This window comes from Chlorocebus sabaeus, chromosome 22, assembly GCF_047675955.1.
Source record: "Chlorocebus sabaeus isolate Y175 chromosome 22, mChlSab1.0.hap1, whole genome shotgun sequence".
Classification (NCBI taxonomy): domain Eukaryota; kingdom Metazoa; phylum Chordata; class Mammalia; order Primates; family Cercopithecidae; genus Chlorocebus; species Chlorocebus sabaeus.
In genome coordinates this window covers 78567589-78582699 of record NC_132925.1, presented here as the reverse complement: position 1 = coordinate 78582699, position 15111 = coordinate 78567589, and the positions used below count along the sequence as shown (strand labels likewise).

The window sequence follows — 15111 nt, the reverse complement described above, 5'->3', positions numbered from 1 at the left end:
GAGAGGAGCTGGAAGCACAAATGAATACCCAGCACAAGCACTATACAGGGTGGTTGTTGTTGTTGTTGTTGTCATCGTTGTTAATTTGTCTCTTTTTCCTACTCAGCCTCCTAAAACAAGCCCCTCAAATTTTCATCTGTTTAATATTCATGGCATGATAGCAATATGCTGATGTTATGCATTTGTTAAAATTTACTAAGCACTTTCATATATATTGTCTTTATGTGATCCTCAAAACAGCCCTGTGCAATAAATAGAGCAAAAGTTATCCTCATTTTACAGGTGAGGAACCTGAGATCTTAAAGAAAGTTGGGAATCTTGCAGAGAGTCACAAAGCTAGCAAATGGCAGAGCCAAAACTAGAAGGAATGCTTCCTAATACCCCAGCTAAGGCTCTTCTCACCATATAATACTGTCATGCTATTTATTCACAGTAGGAGTGCAACACTGATATCCCTGTTAAAAAAAAAAAATTAACTAGTTTTGTTCTAGGCACTGCACAGAGCACAGAAGTAGTCAACAAATAAGACACAAGGGGAAATAGAGAAAACTTGCCCATTCCATTCTCATTCTCCATTCCACAAGCAATGCCAGAACGGGAAGTAATTGAGTTTTCAATCACATTTTACACATCATTGAAAAGAAGGTGTTCAGTAGGGTAAGAATAGTATTCAAAGGAGAAATAAAAATTCAGGGAAAAGTAGAAAAATGTTTAAAGAATATACCTGTTGTGTTTGGGGTTGCTGGGGGTAAACAGAAGAAAATCTCAGTCCCTTCACAATCCCCATGACACAAAGAGACCAGGGCCCCAGAAATTGGGAGGGATGACTTCTCTGCTTCTCTTCTCATTTCCAGCTCTATCCCCACATACATATACATTCTTTGAGAGCTAAGAGAAGCAGCCAAGAGTGACTTCCCCATACCAAACACAGGAGTACTGGGAAGTTCAGCAAAATAACCCATTTTTGAGATTCTAACAAAGAACTCTGTACCTTTTGTAATCTACTGCAAAACATTGAGCTACTTACACATGATGAAAGAAAGTAAAAAAAGCATTTTAATTGTAAACCTCCAAACATACCATATTTATTCCAAATCTAGCTCACTAATGAATAGACTATACTATCAATTAGGGTTCTGTAGTTGCAAGCAGCAGAAACCAATTCACTAATTTAAGAATTATTGGAAGGATATTGGAGTCTCAGCCAATCCACAGCAGAATGGAAAATAAGGTTTGGAGGTCATGACTAGCCAAAACAGACATGGAGGCAACAGTGGTCTCATAGTACATACTGGCAGATCAGAATGCCTGTCTAGGACAAGGGAGAATCCTTTAGCTAAAGAATCAGATTCCAAAGAAGGAGCATTTACTTTGCCAAGCTTGTGGTCATACACCCATCCATAGGCTGGGTGCAGGCCCCTAGGTAGGGCCCCTGGTTACAGTTCCACTGGCCTAATTACCTCAAAAAGAAATAAAGGTGCTGTTAGGAAGGAAAAACATATACAGGACAGAAAAAAAAAAAAAAAAAAAAAAAAAAAAGGTTGGTGGGGGGGTTCCCTCTATACTTACCAAGGCTTTCTTTAAAAATTCTTGAAGAAGCTAAACAGCAGTAGATTCCTAATTTCTCAAGACTATTAATTAGTAATTGATGACAATGAAAGAAGGTAGTTTTCCTAATACCTACAAAACTTCAGCCTAATAACTTTTTCACTTCCAGAGGCCTCACTTCCTATATTACCTGAAAGTTACCTTTTCACTTGATTCCTAAGGACCAAGCAGAATTTTCCCTTCTTTGGTAACAACACGCTTATTTTAGAAATATTATCCTGAAGCTTCTAAAATGAATAGACTTACAAAAATATATAATGAATAAATTCATAAGGATGCTGCTGCTGCTGCTGATGATGATGATGATATTAATTAGAGCAGAAGCAGCTCACATCTACTGAGCGCTTATCATGGCCCAGGACTTCTTCTAAGCCCTTGGCACAGAATACTTCATTTAATTCTCCACAACTACATGAAGCCAAAAACAGTATTATCCCCACTTCACAGATCAGGAAACTGAGACTCTAAGAGGGTAAGTTGTCCGCAGTCCAATAGCTAGTAAAAGCCAAATCATGACTAAACCCATGTCTGATTCCAGAGTACCAATTCAATAAAAGAGTTCCATTGAGAGTAGAGAAAATGGACTGTGACTGTGTGGAAACATCCCCCAAGAGGAAAGGAAGCATCATATCTGTGCCAAAAGATTACAAAGTTGTCAAGATGGCTACATCACCACTAAATCCAATTATTTATGAGCATTTATTTCTAAAAGCTATCAAGTATTTCTTTATTCCAAGGTATGGCTCAACGGTCCAGAGACATGTAGTTATATGGCCGAAAATAAGAATTATCTACTGCTTAAGATAGTATTTTCTTCACTGATGTTCAACCATCATGGCAAAATTCCAAGCCAACCAGTTTTCATGCACTAGAGTTTAGTTGCCCCAAAGCAAATCCTAAGAAAAGAGATTTTTTTTATAACTCATATTTTGATTATCTAAAAGGGGTTTCTCCAATATCCCTGTAAAATTCTTCTTCGCCCTCCAAATAAACATGAAAAATTCAGCCCCAGAAGTAGATTTGTCAAGAAGTAAGTAAGAACTTAAAGTATAAGGTAAATCAAAATGGCTTTTCAACTTTAACTAAAGTGGTCATAGTTATGATTGCTGTAATAAAAATGACAGAAAAAACCCTAAAAGTGTCAAAAATATAATTTATGATGAAAACAAATGTAAAATTATAGCATATTTCACCCTGGCCACCAAAGACTCTTGATGAAACTGCAGCCCTATAATTGCCCAGAATGAATTCTTTAAATTAAAATACTTCATGCAGAACAGAAATTAAACAATGAATCAAAGAACAATGCTGTACAGAGGTATGCTTATAAATATACCTAGCAAAGAGGAAACAATTACATTTTTCCATGTAAAAACCAACTTGATTGTAATGTTTCACAAGAGGCCGAGTAGGTACTTTTCCCATTGCTTCAAGCTTGGAAGTTCATTTCCTGTAATTCATTTAGGGCTCAGAGTGACTGGGTGGAATGAAATTAGATACACCAAATTCAGTGGCTCTTTTCTTTCTACAAAACTAGATCTTCCATGCAACTGCACAACTGACTTTCACAATAAATTTCATCCAACCCAATTGAAATGCCACTCTGCATTTTATTTTAAATGCTTTATTTGGCCAGCTAGTTTTATTTAACTATTGGTCAGAAGTAGTACAAGTGCATTCTTTTTCCATCTAGCATTAATCATAGTAAACTTAGCTCCATTGGAATGTCTTAACTGCTGAGAAGAAAGCAAAAGTCAGCAAGCATACAATCGCATTTGTCTACTCTCAACACATCATTTTATTTCCTCCTGCTCTTTGCTAACCACTGCTCAGCACTTTTGCCTAAGAGGGAGGACAAGCAGGTGGTTAAGGAAGTTGTCCTGTCAGCTAATCTTTAGTCCAAGTGTTTAAATCTCTGAATAAAAGAAAAATCAATGTTGTAAAGGCAATATTTGTCAAGGCCATGTAATAAATACACTTACCTTTACAGACTGTTCTCAATGGATTTCTCTTCTTTGCTGAGCTTCAAAGCTACAAAGAGATAAAAAAAAAAATGAAAGACAGAGTTGTCTGTGAGTAAAACAACAAACGTTTTCTCCCCATGTCTCTAAATAGAATTTCCATATGCCATGGTATTTGGTGCTAGCCAAATAAACCATTGATAAAACTTGTGCCTCATACCTCCCGCACAAGAGGCCAAAAAAAGACAGTCAGAAACTGAAAATGGTGCACACATCTACCCAGAACTGAAGCACACAAACCTTGGCCAAATCTACAGTCAAATCTTTTGGAGTGTGAACTCCTCAACAGAATGGGAACAGCTTATAAAGTAGAGAGATGAAAATCAAATTAAACACGAGAGTGACATACTCAATCTGACTAAGCATTTTATTTTCTTATTTCTTTTTGTCAGCTTTCTTGCATGCTCTATTTCCATTTCTCTGAAAAAGTTTCACTTACTGATACTTATTCCATTTATATGAGGTGCATGGTCCTTCTAATATAGACTTCACCACTTGTTCCATAAGTATATGTGTGCATGCCTACAAGGAAAATCATCCTTTCTGTACGTAGACTGCAGCCTTCTCTCAGAAGAAACTCACAAAACAAAGGAAGCCACAACTTGACATTTCGAATCAAATCTTGTTAACTTCAGCTTTCTGTGATCAAAACATAAATACTATGCACTGACCAGACGCAAGTCAATGTGACAAAAGATCTGCAAAACAACAGCAATAACTTACGGTTTCATGAAGCTGGTTCTTTAATCATCCAACCTTACTCATAAGGTGCCTCTGTAGTCACTAGTAATGGGAATATGTCTCTCTCTCTCATTTTTGGCTAGGTCCTAACATCTCTGAAAGGCACAGTAGTTGGGGATAGAAAACTACACCATAGTTTTTCCATGGTTCTTTTTTTTTCCTTCGATATCTTACAGGATTGTTTTAGCTCTTACTGGACTGTTTCCCTCCACATCCCTCTATTCCACCAAAGAATGCATTACTACTGATGCATGACCGCCAAAGAACAGGTCAGACTTATGGGCTAAGATGTAAATCTTAGACTATTAATGCAGGAGATAAGTCCCTTCTATGGGACAGCATCAGAAATTTCTCCTTCCCCCTGAGTTACACGGATTACAAATGAGTTTAGAAGAAACATAGTTTGGAGAATACTTGATAAAATAGTATAATATTGCATTTGTGAAATCTAAGAGATTAATAATCTGATAACACGGAGATTGAGCTCAATCCCTTTCCACTCCAAACACAGAAATGCTAAACAAATACAATGATGATTTAAAATACATATATGTTTGTGTATTTATACATATGTGCATATATGTATATACATATGTGCCTATACACACACGTGTACATACATACACGTGTGCATATATACATACATACACACACACACATAGACAGACGCGCACACACACACATATATAGCCAAGTTCAAAAGAAAGAGAAAAAGCCAATATAAAAATATAATGGATGTAGAGTTTCTAGAATGAAAGACATGAGTTCTCTTGAAAAAGTATACCAATATCTCAAAAAGATAAATAAAAGCAAATGCATACTTTGATACATCAGGATGAAACCACAGAACACCAGAGATAAAAATAAAGTCAACCAGAGAGGGAAAAAAAAAGAGACTTCTGGCAAAAGAACATCTCATCAGCAAAAATAAAAGTAAAGCAACAGGCCAGGCACTGTGGCTCACGCCTGTAATCCCAGCACTTTGGGAGGCCAAGGTGGGCGAATCACCTGAAGTCAGGAGTTTGAGACCTGCGTGGCCAACGTGGTGAAACCTTGTCTCTACTAAAAATACAAAAATTATCTGGACTTGGTGGTGGGCGCCTGTAATCCCAGCTTCTCAGGAGGCTGAGGCAGGAGAATTGCTTGAACCCAGGAGGCAGAGGTTGCAGTGAGCTAAAATTGCACCACTGCACTCCAGCCTGGGCAACAAGAGAGAAATTTTCCTCAAAAAAAAAAAAGAAGAAAAAATTATATGCCCATACTAAACCCATCATTCAAGAATAATAGAGAACAATAGGTAAATAGGAACACTTTTCAAAAAAAAAAAATTGTTCAGTGCTCACAATAGTTTACTTTTACCAAAAGAAATACTAAAATAAGATATGCTTGAATAAGCGGGAATTTATCCCAGAAGGAAGGAGTGAGAAACAAGAAGCAATAGTGAACAGAGAAATTAGTAAGCATGATGGTAAATCTAGTAACTTTAACAATAAGTAATGGGTATTGATTAATAATTATTAAGCCCTAGTTGTAAAAAAACAAAACAATTTTTAGGATTTGCCAATAAAGTGAAACTGAGTGGTTTATCACAATCATATGGAATAAAGAAGGGGGTAATAAATTGTTTAGAAGGAGGACAGAAATACTACTTAAGGCATTAAAGATATGAATTAAAACTACTGATTAACTTGTTAAGGATAACCAGCATTTTTTTATCTGTCTATATAACCAAAGAGGCCCTTGCACACGTACTCACAGAGACTTGTAGAATGTTTACAGCAGTATTGCCAGGATGGCAAAAAATACAGAAAACAACCCAAACATCTATCAGCAATATGATAAACACATTTTTTTATGTATTCTTAGAATGCAATATTATATAACTTTGAAAAATCAATGAAACAGTTACCCACATCAACATAGCTACCTCTCAAAATATGATGTAAAACAAAACAAGTGAGTCACAGAAAGCTATGCATATTATTCTATTTGTATAACATTCAAAAAGACAAAAATAAATACTGTGTTGTTTTTGAATATAAACTGTAAGTGGTACAAAACAAAATAAAGAAAGGGAAGAAATTTACACAGAATTCAGGCTATCTTTATCTTGAGAGCGGGAGAGGAGATGGAATATGTGAAAGGGATAAGGGGGATTCTAGAATATGGTAATGCTCTGTTTCTTGGCCTAGAAAGAGGTATCTAGACAATCAGTTTATTATTTTCTTTAAACTGTATATGTATACTTGCACAAATTATTTTGCATGTATGCTCTATTTCCAAATTTTAAAACATATAGGAGTAATAACCAAAAGAATAGAAATTTCCAAATCAATAGAGGAAACAACATGGAGTAAAGAAAACACAATCGATACTCCATACAACATTGAAATGGAAAGGAGAAAGAAGCAAAGGAAAACACGCTGAATAGAAAATACAAAAGAAAATATTTTAACACAGTCCAACTGTGTCAGGAATCAGGGTAAGTACATCTGTTAAAATTTTATCAAAACAAATGTTTTAAAATCTTGCTATGTGTTGTTTATAAGAAACAAATTTAAACATAGGTTTTGAAAAGAAAAGTGTGGATAAGTACACACCAAGGAAATAGGAACCAAAAAAAAGCTGATGGAAATAAGTTATTGTTAGGCATGATTGAAGTTAGCAATAATAGAAAAGAAAGTATTTATATTCATTTTTTATCGACATACAACAAATTGTCCAAAAATTAGATATTTAAAAATAAAAGTAAGAATTTATTATCTCTCACGGTTTCTATGGATCAAGAATTCTGGCAGGGTTCAGCAGGATGGCTTTTCTGTATGCTACATAAAGCCTGAGGCTTTAGCTAGGAGACTAGAAAGTTAGGGGCTGGAATCATGTGAAGTCTCACGCCCTCAAATATCTAAGTTAGGAGCTGGGATCATCTGAAGACTCATGCCCTCACATATCTGCCAGTTGGTGCTCAGAGTTAGCTGAGACCACAACTAGGGCTAGCAGCTGGAATACGTCCATGTGGCCTCTTCATGTGGCTTGAGTCTCCTCACAACATGGTGGCTGAGTTCCAAAGACAAGTTCTGAGAGAGAGACAAACAGAAGCTGTATTTTTTATGACCTAGGCTCAGAAATCACATAACACCATTTACACTGCACTCCACTAGTCAGGGCAGTCACAAACCCCCACCCAGACTAAAAGAAAGAGAACAACAGCCTTGCCCCCCTCAAAGACGGAGTGTCTGTTACACTGTAAGAAAAGCACAGGATTGGATAAATGTGCTGATGTGACCACCTTTGGAAAATGCAATCTGCCACAACATTCTTTACAAGTACATATGAAACATAAGCAGAAATTAAACATATAGTAGGCCTGAAACTAGTCTCAATGAATATCAAACAACAGATAGTAAAGGTTTCTTACCATAATGCATTAAAGTTGGAAAACAATTATTAAATAGGATTTTTAAAATGTGTTCGAAAATTATAATTTTATGACAGTTTCCCTTTGTGAATTGAGATTAGACAAGGACCTTAACTAAATCCCACTGGATGAAGGTCCACATCTGGAGTCAAAAGAGATCACTAGTTTGGTTGTGGATACATTGAATTTGAAGTGCCTTAGAGACATCTAAAGGAAAATATCCAGGTAAACAGTTGGGTAGATGAGTCTGTAGCTAAGAGGGGAGGCCTGAGAGTGGTAAGTTATCTGTAAGTAGGAAGCAACTGCAGTTGTGAATATGGATGCAACTGTCCAGGGAGTCAGTATAAGCAGAAAGACAAAAGGCCCTAGGACTGATCCGTGAGCAAGTTCAACATCTAACAGTTGTGTTGAGGAGGATGAATCCTACATAAGAGACAGAACAGTTGCCAGAGAAGTAAAACAAAATCCTCAAGATTCAGAGAAAGGTCAAGTGATATAAATCCTAAAAAAAGCCCAATATGAAGGTCATGAGGAACTCAGCAGGAACTGTTTTGTGGATTGATGGAGGCAGAATTCAGTTTGGAGTTGGTTAAGACAGAAGTAGAAGTCATTGAACAAAGACAATGAGTAAAGACAATCCTAGATAAGATTGGCTGCGATTGGGGAGGAAAGAGTGGCAACTAAAGGACAAAGTGCTGGAAGAGGGTTTGTTTATATAGTTTTTAAACAGAAAAAAAGCTGAGTATGTATCAAGATAATGGAGAAGATCTATTTAAGATGCAGAGTAAGTGTAGAAGAGAAAGCGTAACCAGTGCTGAAGGTTCCTGAGAAGGTTGAAGGGGACAGGTGGTAGGACTGGTTTTAAACAGGCCTTTGGTCTCACCATAATCATATAGTGTCTTATGATAGGAATCCATGCTATTGTCTTAATGTACTACTTTCTCGTGTGTTTATGTTTTCTCACCCTAATTAGAATCTAAGCTCTCTAAAATGTATGGCCTTTATTGTTCAAACCAACCCCACCTTACTCACACATTGAAAGCCCCAGATTCTATCCCGGCACCCAACAGTCATTCAATAAACAGTCATGTGTCACTTAGTAATGGGAGTATATTCTGAGAAATGCACCCATAGGTGATTTTGTCATTGCACAAACATCACTGCATGTACTTACACAAACCTAGAAAGTATAGCCCACTATACACTTATCCTATATGGTATAGCCTATTGTTCCTAGGTTACAGACCTGTAAAGCATGTTACTGTCCTAAATGCTGTAAGTAATTGTAACACAATGGTAAGTATTTGTTTATCTAAACATCTAAACATGGAAAAGTTACAGTAAATACAATATTATGGAACCATGGTCCTATATGCAGTCCATCATTGACTGAAATGTCATTAAGTGGCACACAACCGTACTTGTTGAATAAACTAATGCAAGCAGATTCTGTCGTCTTTGTGTATATCTTTGTGTAAATCTAAAAATGTGTGTGTGTGTATGTGTGTGTGTGTGTGTCCTAGCTACCCAAAATGGGAGCAAGTCAGAACCCAAAAGTTCTTGTTCCAGAGTATAGATCTCTAGACAATAGTCAGGAATAGCCACTCAAATTAGCTCTCTCTTTCCCATGTTTTCCTTGACCTAAAAATCCAAGGATCTAAACTACAGGCCATGAAAACATTTTCACCTACAGTTACAATGTTATACCACTTCCCACTTTCCTCATGCTTAATTTGTCCGTATTTTGTTCTAGAGCAGACAATCTCTGTATCCTTCATTTGACCTCCTGCAAGACATAAATTAAATTTAAATGAATCCAAATAGGTTTGGGCTTCAGTTCTCCTAAAATAAATAAACATGGAAGTAGAGTAGTACAGGCCAATAACACACTGATTTATCTTGCTGGTTTTTCAGAGGATAGCCCTCCAGAAAATCTTTATAAACTCCAACCCTCTCAATCCATGATCCAAACCCCAGCTCCCTTAAAAATAGGTCTGAATTTAAACAAATATCTTTCCCAAATATAGAAACCTGCTTTGATGGTGATTCATCTTATCCCAATAGAAACCTTTCTCTGGTGATTCATCTTATCCCAATAGAAACCTTTCTCTGGGTACCATCCAACTGCACCATTCTTAAGGCAACACTGCCTGGAACTGAGGGATTTGCCTCTATTGTTGCATTCTGCAGCCCTCACCTGACTTAACTGCCATGTTAAGGAATTGGTTATCGACCTTTAAGTCTTTAACAATTATTTACACACCTAGGAAAGAGTCTGTGCATTCAGGTACAAGAATGAAGACACTGAATAAATTCAGCCCTCGTTTTCATTTTTATGCTACGTTCAGTGAGCTGTTACTGCAGACAAATTATTGCAGCATTCTTTCAAATGATAGCCAATTTTCAACTAAGAGAAGATTCTTAAACCCCTTTCTAAAACCTTTCCTGCATATCGGTGAAAACCAGGCAGTTGGAAAACACAGCACTGTTAAACCACCTAATGATAAATTAATATTTTAAACACATGGAATTATTTGAGAATCTGCATAATAATTTAAACCCTCCACATAGCAGCAAAGGCCCCAAAAACCTAACACTTCTCAGATATATTCCTAGAAGTTTTATTTCAATGTTTATGTATGCATTTATTATAGAATATTTTCAGAATTTCTGAAACTCAGATACATTTAGAGTCCAGGGAGGTGACCAGAATAATTCCTACTTTTGTTATTTACCTGGAGAGCTGATCAATATTGTCAAAATGTATGTGAAAGTCTTTCTATTTGACCATAAGTTCAGCAATAACACGGACCACATCTGTCTTGTCCTATATTAAATCTATATCTTCTAGAACACTGTCTGGCACATATACTCAATAAAATTTCTTTACTAAAGGAGTATTATAAGTTTTCATTGTTACTACAAATGAAAATTGATTGCAAATTCTTAAGCAAAGGTTAGTTTTGAGTTTTGTTCTTGGTTTTCACTCATTCTCTTAATTTATACTCCATGTTTTCACAAAACAATAAGTTATCTCTCTACTGAAGCCTACCCTTTTATGGCCTGAGACACATACACAAAATACGACATGCCCTTGCCACATCTATTCAATGCTGTCATATTTGCCATGCATCAGAAAAATAAATTTACCAAGTAGCAGAAGCTCTGGAAAATCATTAGGTGACATCTGAGGAGCAGAATACCAATCAGCCAATAATTAGCATCTGAAAATTCATAGAGTCACAGACAAATCAAATTCCATGAAATCTCAGGTAGCACGACCCTGAATGGGTTAGTGCCCAGGCAATGGGGAAGCAGTAAATTGTACCACCTCTAGCCAGGACTGGAAGGTGCCATGGCTAGTCTAATCCCAGCGGGAGACATTCTGACAATGTGGCATTTGCACAGGGATGCCCTAACATGGCCCCAGTATGTTTTCTCAGAATGGGATGACATTTTAAGTCAAATAGCTCTGTTCCTAATAGCACAGGTCCTCCCCCAAACTCTAATAGCCTGAATTTGAGAAAAAGAGGTTCATCTTGGGGAGAAACTGAGGTTTTGCAGATGCGATATTAAAACAATCCTTTTATAAGGAAGGCAAAAACAGATACTCAGTGTTTAACTTCATTCATTACCTTTCCATTGTTACACAGACCTCAGACAGCCTTTGACTTAAAAAATCATTCTCATTTAAGCAAAACTGTTCCTGGAGCATCTACACTGTATACTTTTCAATGAATGCTGAAACCAGCTGTGCTACCAAGAGGCATGAAGTGTGACTGTCAGTACCTCACCAAACCCCTGCTGACTGGAACACGCGAGTCAGTGTCCAAGGATGTTGGGCCACCACTGTTACTGCTGCCTCCAGCCTAACTAAGGTCACCTTTCCTGCAAGCCTGCCTCATTCTAAAGGAAGAAAACAGAGAGGTTGGAGAATACCAACTCCCCATTTGGTTTCTGCAGGTGCCAACTCTACTCACTTGTGACTTGGGGAAAGCACCCTTAAGAAGAGTGGGGTCCAACATCCAACCAGACTAACCCAGCCCTGGGGGTAAATGCTCCACCTCCACCACGTGGCCTGTGTGCACCTGATTTGAATCTGCTCCTACCCTGAGCCAAGGGTGACTGTTCTGCCAGGCTCCCACTCCACTGCAGGGTCAGGCAGCAGCCTCTGCTCCTGGCTCCTGGCTCCTGGCTCCTGGCCCAGTGCTCGGATGGCCCGGCAACATCACTGCAGAGAGGGAGTCTGGTTGTGCCCTCCTCTGAACTCTCCATCTGGAAGACTCTCTGGCCTCCTTCCCTCTCATTTTTAATCTGACAGACACTGCGGACAGGGAAACTCAGAGCAGACCAAAGTTCATCTTCCCTTTCCTGCTTCTCGGCTGGCATAATCGCAGGGGCAGAACGAGGTTGGCATGGACCAGGATGCCAGGAATTAAATGAGGGTCCCTGACCACTGGAACACAATAGTCCTGCCTTCCAAAGTCTTAATTAGTCTTCCTGTGCCTGGCACACCTACCACCAGGGAGGTGGCCAGGTAAGGTGCCATGCTCACAGCAGGTATTCAACAAAATATTGGTTGAGAACAGCGGTCACAAATGCCTGCTGGCTCATGGCTTTGCAACAACAGTCAGCTCTGAGGTCCGGGCACCAGCGGCAAGATTTCTGCTCCCTTTACTAATGCAGACAGTTCTAGCAGCATTATTCTGAGTGATATTCAGCCACCAGCTCAATTTGGATGCAAAATGATCTTAACAAACAGTGGCAGACTTGATAGACAGGCTGCTGAGCCTGGGGACCAAAACAAAGGACGAAAAGAAAAAGAAAGGAAGGGTTGATGGCAAGACAGGAGAGGGAAATGAATACTGCAAAGAAAAATGAGGAGGATTACAGGACTAGATACCTCAATCCAGCAACTCCAAAATGAGCTGTGAACATAACAACAGACTCAAGGGTGGAAACAATGCGGGGAATCAAGGAAAGGGAACAGGGCAGCATCTGTCACGAATTTTGATGCTGGGACAGACTTAGGGCTAGTAGTGGAATATATTTGATAGTAAGTAATATTTGAGAGGTTTCAAAAGACAATGGGTCTTAATTCTGTCCTGTTTTGCACCTCTTGAACTACAGTGGCATGCCAAAATTTGCTATTTTTCTAGGAGGACATTGACAGATACAATGAAAATTCTGAATACATTTTTTCCTTCTGCATTCATTATCTCTGGCCCTTATCCACAGGCCTATTGCAGACTAAATTGGATTTTGGATCACTGGTACTGAGGCACTGCAATTAATTAACAATAGAAACATAATATTTATATCCAGGCCTAACAACATCTGACATTTAAACTATTCTGCCAGTCGGGCAAATTCCATTCGACAAATTTTCATTTTAATGAACGTGACAGACCACAGTTTACATGATAGGCCAAGAAGTAGAACACAGTTGATCTCTTGGCATGTGTTTTCAAGGACTGACCATGCTCCAGAAGAAACAATCTGAGAAACTGTCAGAATAACAGAAAGACCAGATCCCCAGTTCTACCCAGACAGACTAAATACATACCACCCTCATGTCCCCCAACACAGATCCTAGTATGAAACTGTCCTCATTTCATGTACAAGCTCAAAGTTAAATACTTACTGCCCCTTATAATCCACTGGATAATTTTTCTATCTTTGGGTTGTGACATTTTCTTTGGGGTACTGAAGTCCCTTAGCCCTTCCTAATTAAAAAGTGATAAACGTTTTTGCAAGGCATCCAATAATGTGCAAAGTACACAAGAGTTGGAACTGATGCAGCTTTTTCAGTTGGCACAAAACTGGCCTTCCACATTTTGCCAGATGGTGTATCTCAGTAAGTCCCCAATCCCTGACTCGAGTGAGGGGCATTGTCAATATGATGCTGAATCAGAGACTGTCTTTAAATGCTATCTTATTTTGCATTATACTAACACGATGGGTCTAACATTTATTCTTGCTGAAACTTTCACAGCTAAAGAAGTTTCATTCTTCTGTGACTCATTATTCAAGTCAACAGAATGTGATACAGATAAAGGGAAAAATTCTACCCTCCTTAAGAACCATATAAATTTGCTGGAAACCAATGTCAGAGAGCAGATCTCCCAGCCCAACTTCCTATTGCTCCTCTATGGGTTAGTGGTCCAAAGGACACTGGCTGAAACAGTGTGTATTTACCCAAGCCCATCTCTACTACTCCAAAAACGTGGCCATAAAGGATAGAGATGAAGATGAAAAATGCAAAGAGAGCAAGGCAGATAGAAGCTTAATAGATCTGGGAAATAAATAAGGTCAGTGAAAAACAATATACTGTAGCTGGGATCCCTAAGGGCTGTATATTTCTAGTTCACATATTTACAACATTCCTTATCCTAGCTTTTATGTCAATCCAAAAGAACTGAAATAAAATTCCACTTTAAAAGTAATACTTCTTTGGAGTAGGGATTTGGTTCATGGGTTCCAATCTCAGCAACTGAAATGACTACCTACATGGTAATTTGTTTTCAAGCTGTGGCTCTGACTAGACCCAAAATGGTAATCATGCTTCATGTTACTATTTTATTTTATTTTATTTTATTTTATTGACATGGAGTCTCGTTCTTGTTGCCCAGGCTGGAATGCAATGACATGATCTCGGCTTACTCTGCCTCCCGGGTTCAAGCGATTCTCCTGCCTCAGTCTCCCCAGTAGCTGGGACTACAGGCACACGCCACCACATCCAGCTAATTTTTGTATTTTTAATAGAGACCAGCTTTTACCATGTTGGCCAGGCTGGTCTTGTACTCCTGACCTCAGCTGATCCGCCCACCTCGGCCTCCCATAGTGCTGGGATTACAGGCATGAGCCACTGCATCCGGCCCATGTTACTTTTAGATATGGCCACGATACCAGAACATTAAGCACTGAAAGGATGACAGCATTTCCGCCAGTGTAACCTAATTTAGAATCAATAAAGTGTCACTCAAATCAGCAGCATGTACATATATATACAGTGTGGATGGACACACACACACATATATATACACACACATTAATTATAATAGTAGTCACATGTTTGAGGTATTTACATGAATCTTCTCTTATATAACATTATGAGATAAGTACTATTATGAACTCTGTTACACACTGAGGAAAGGGCAGTTACAGTTCACTGACCTCCTTAAGAGGTAAAGTCAAGGTCACAGGCACGTAAGCGGCAGAGTTGAAGTGCAAATCCCAGTCTGCCCTTCCTCCAGAGCCTGTGCTCTACACGACACTGTGGCATATGACAGCATCTGCAAGGGAAACAGCATGAAGGAATTG

General features: G+C 38.4%; 1 protein-coding gene across 7 annotated transcripts in view; it reads right to left on the bottom strand.

The window, feature by feature from the left end:
* Nucleotides 1–15111, bottom strand: part of FHIT (fragile histidine triad diadenosine triphosphatase) — a 1488394-nt gene that overhangs the window by 1448323 nt on the left and 24960 nt on the right. For 5 of the 7 annotated variants that reach the window (XM_073009982.1, XM_073009983.1, XM_038002531.2 and 2 more), the window contains exon 2: nt 3591–3639. The gene's annotated coding sequence lies outside the window, so the exon portion shown is untranslated. Of the gene's footprint in view, nt 1–3590; nt 3640–14964; nt 15084–15111 lie in introns of all 7 variants that reach the window. The other 2 variants (XM_073009985.1, XM_038002532.2) reach the window with 1 other exon arrangement.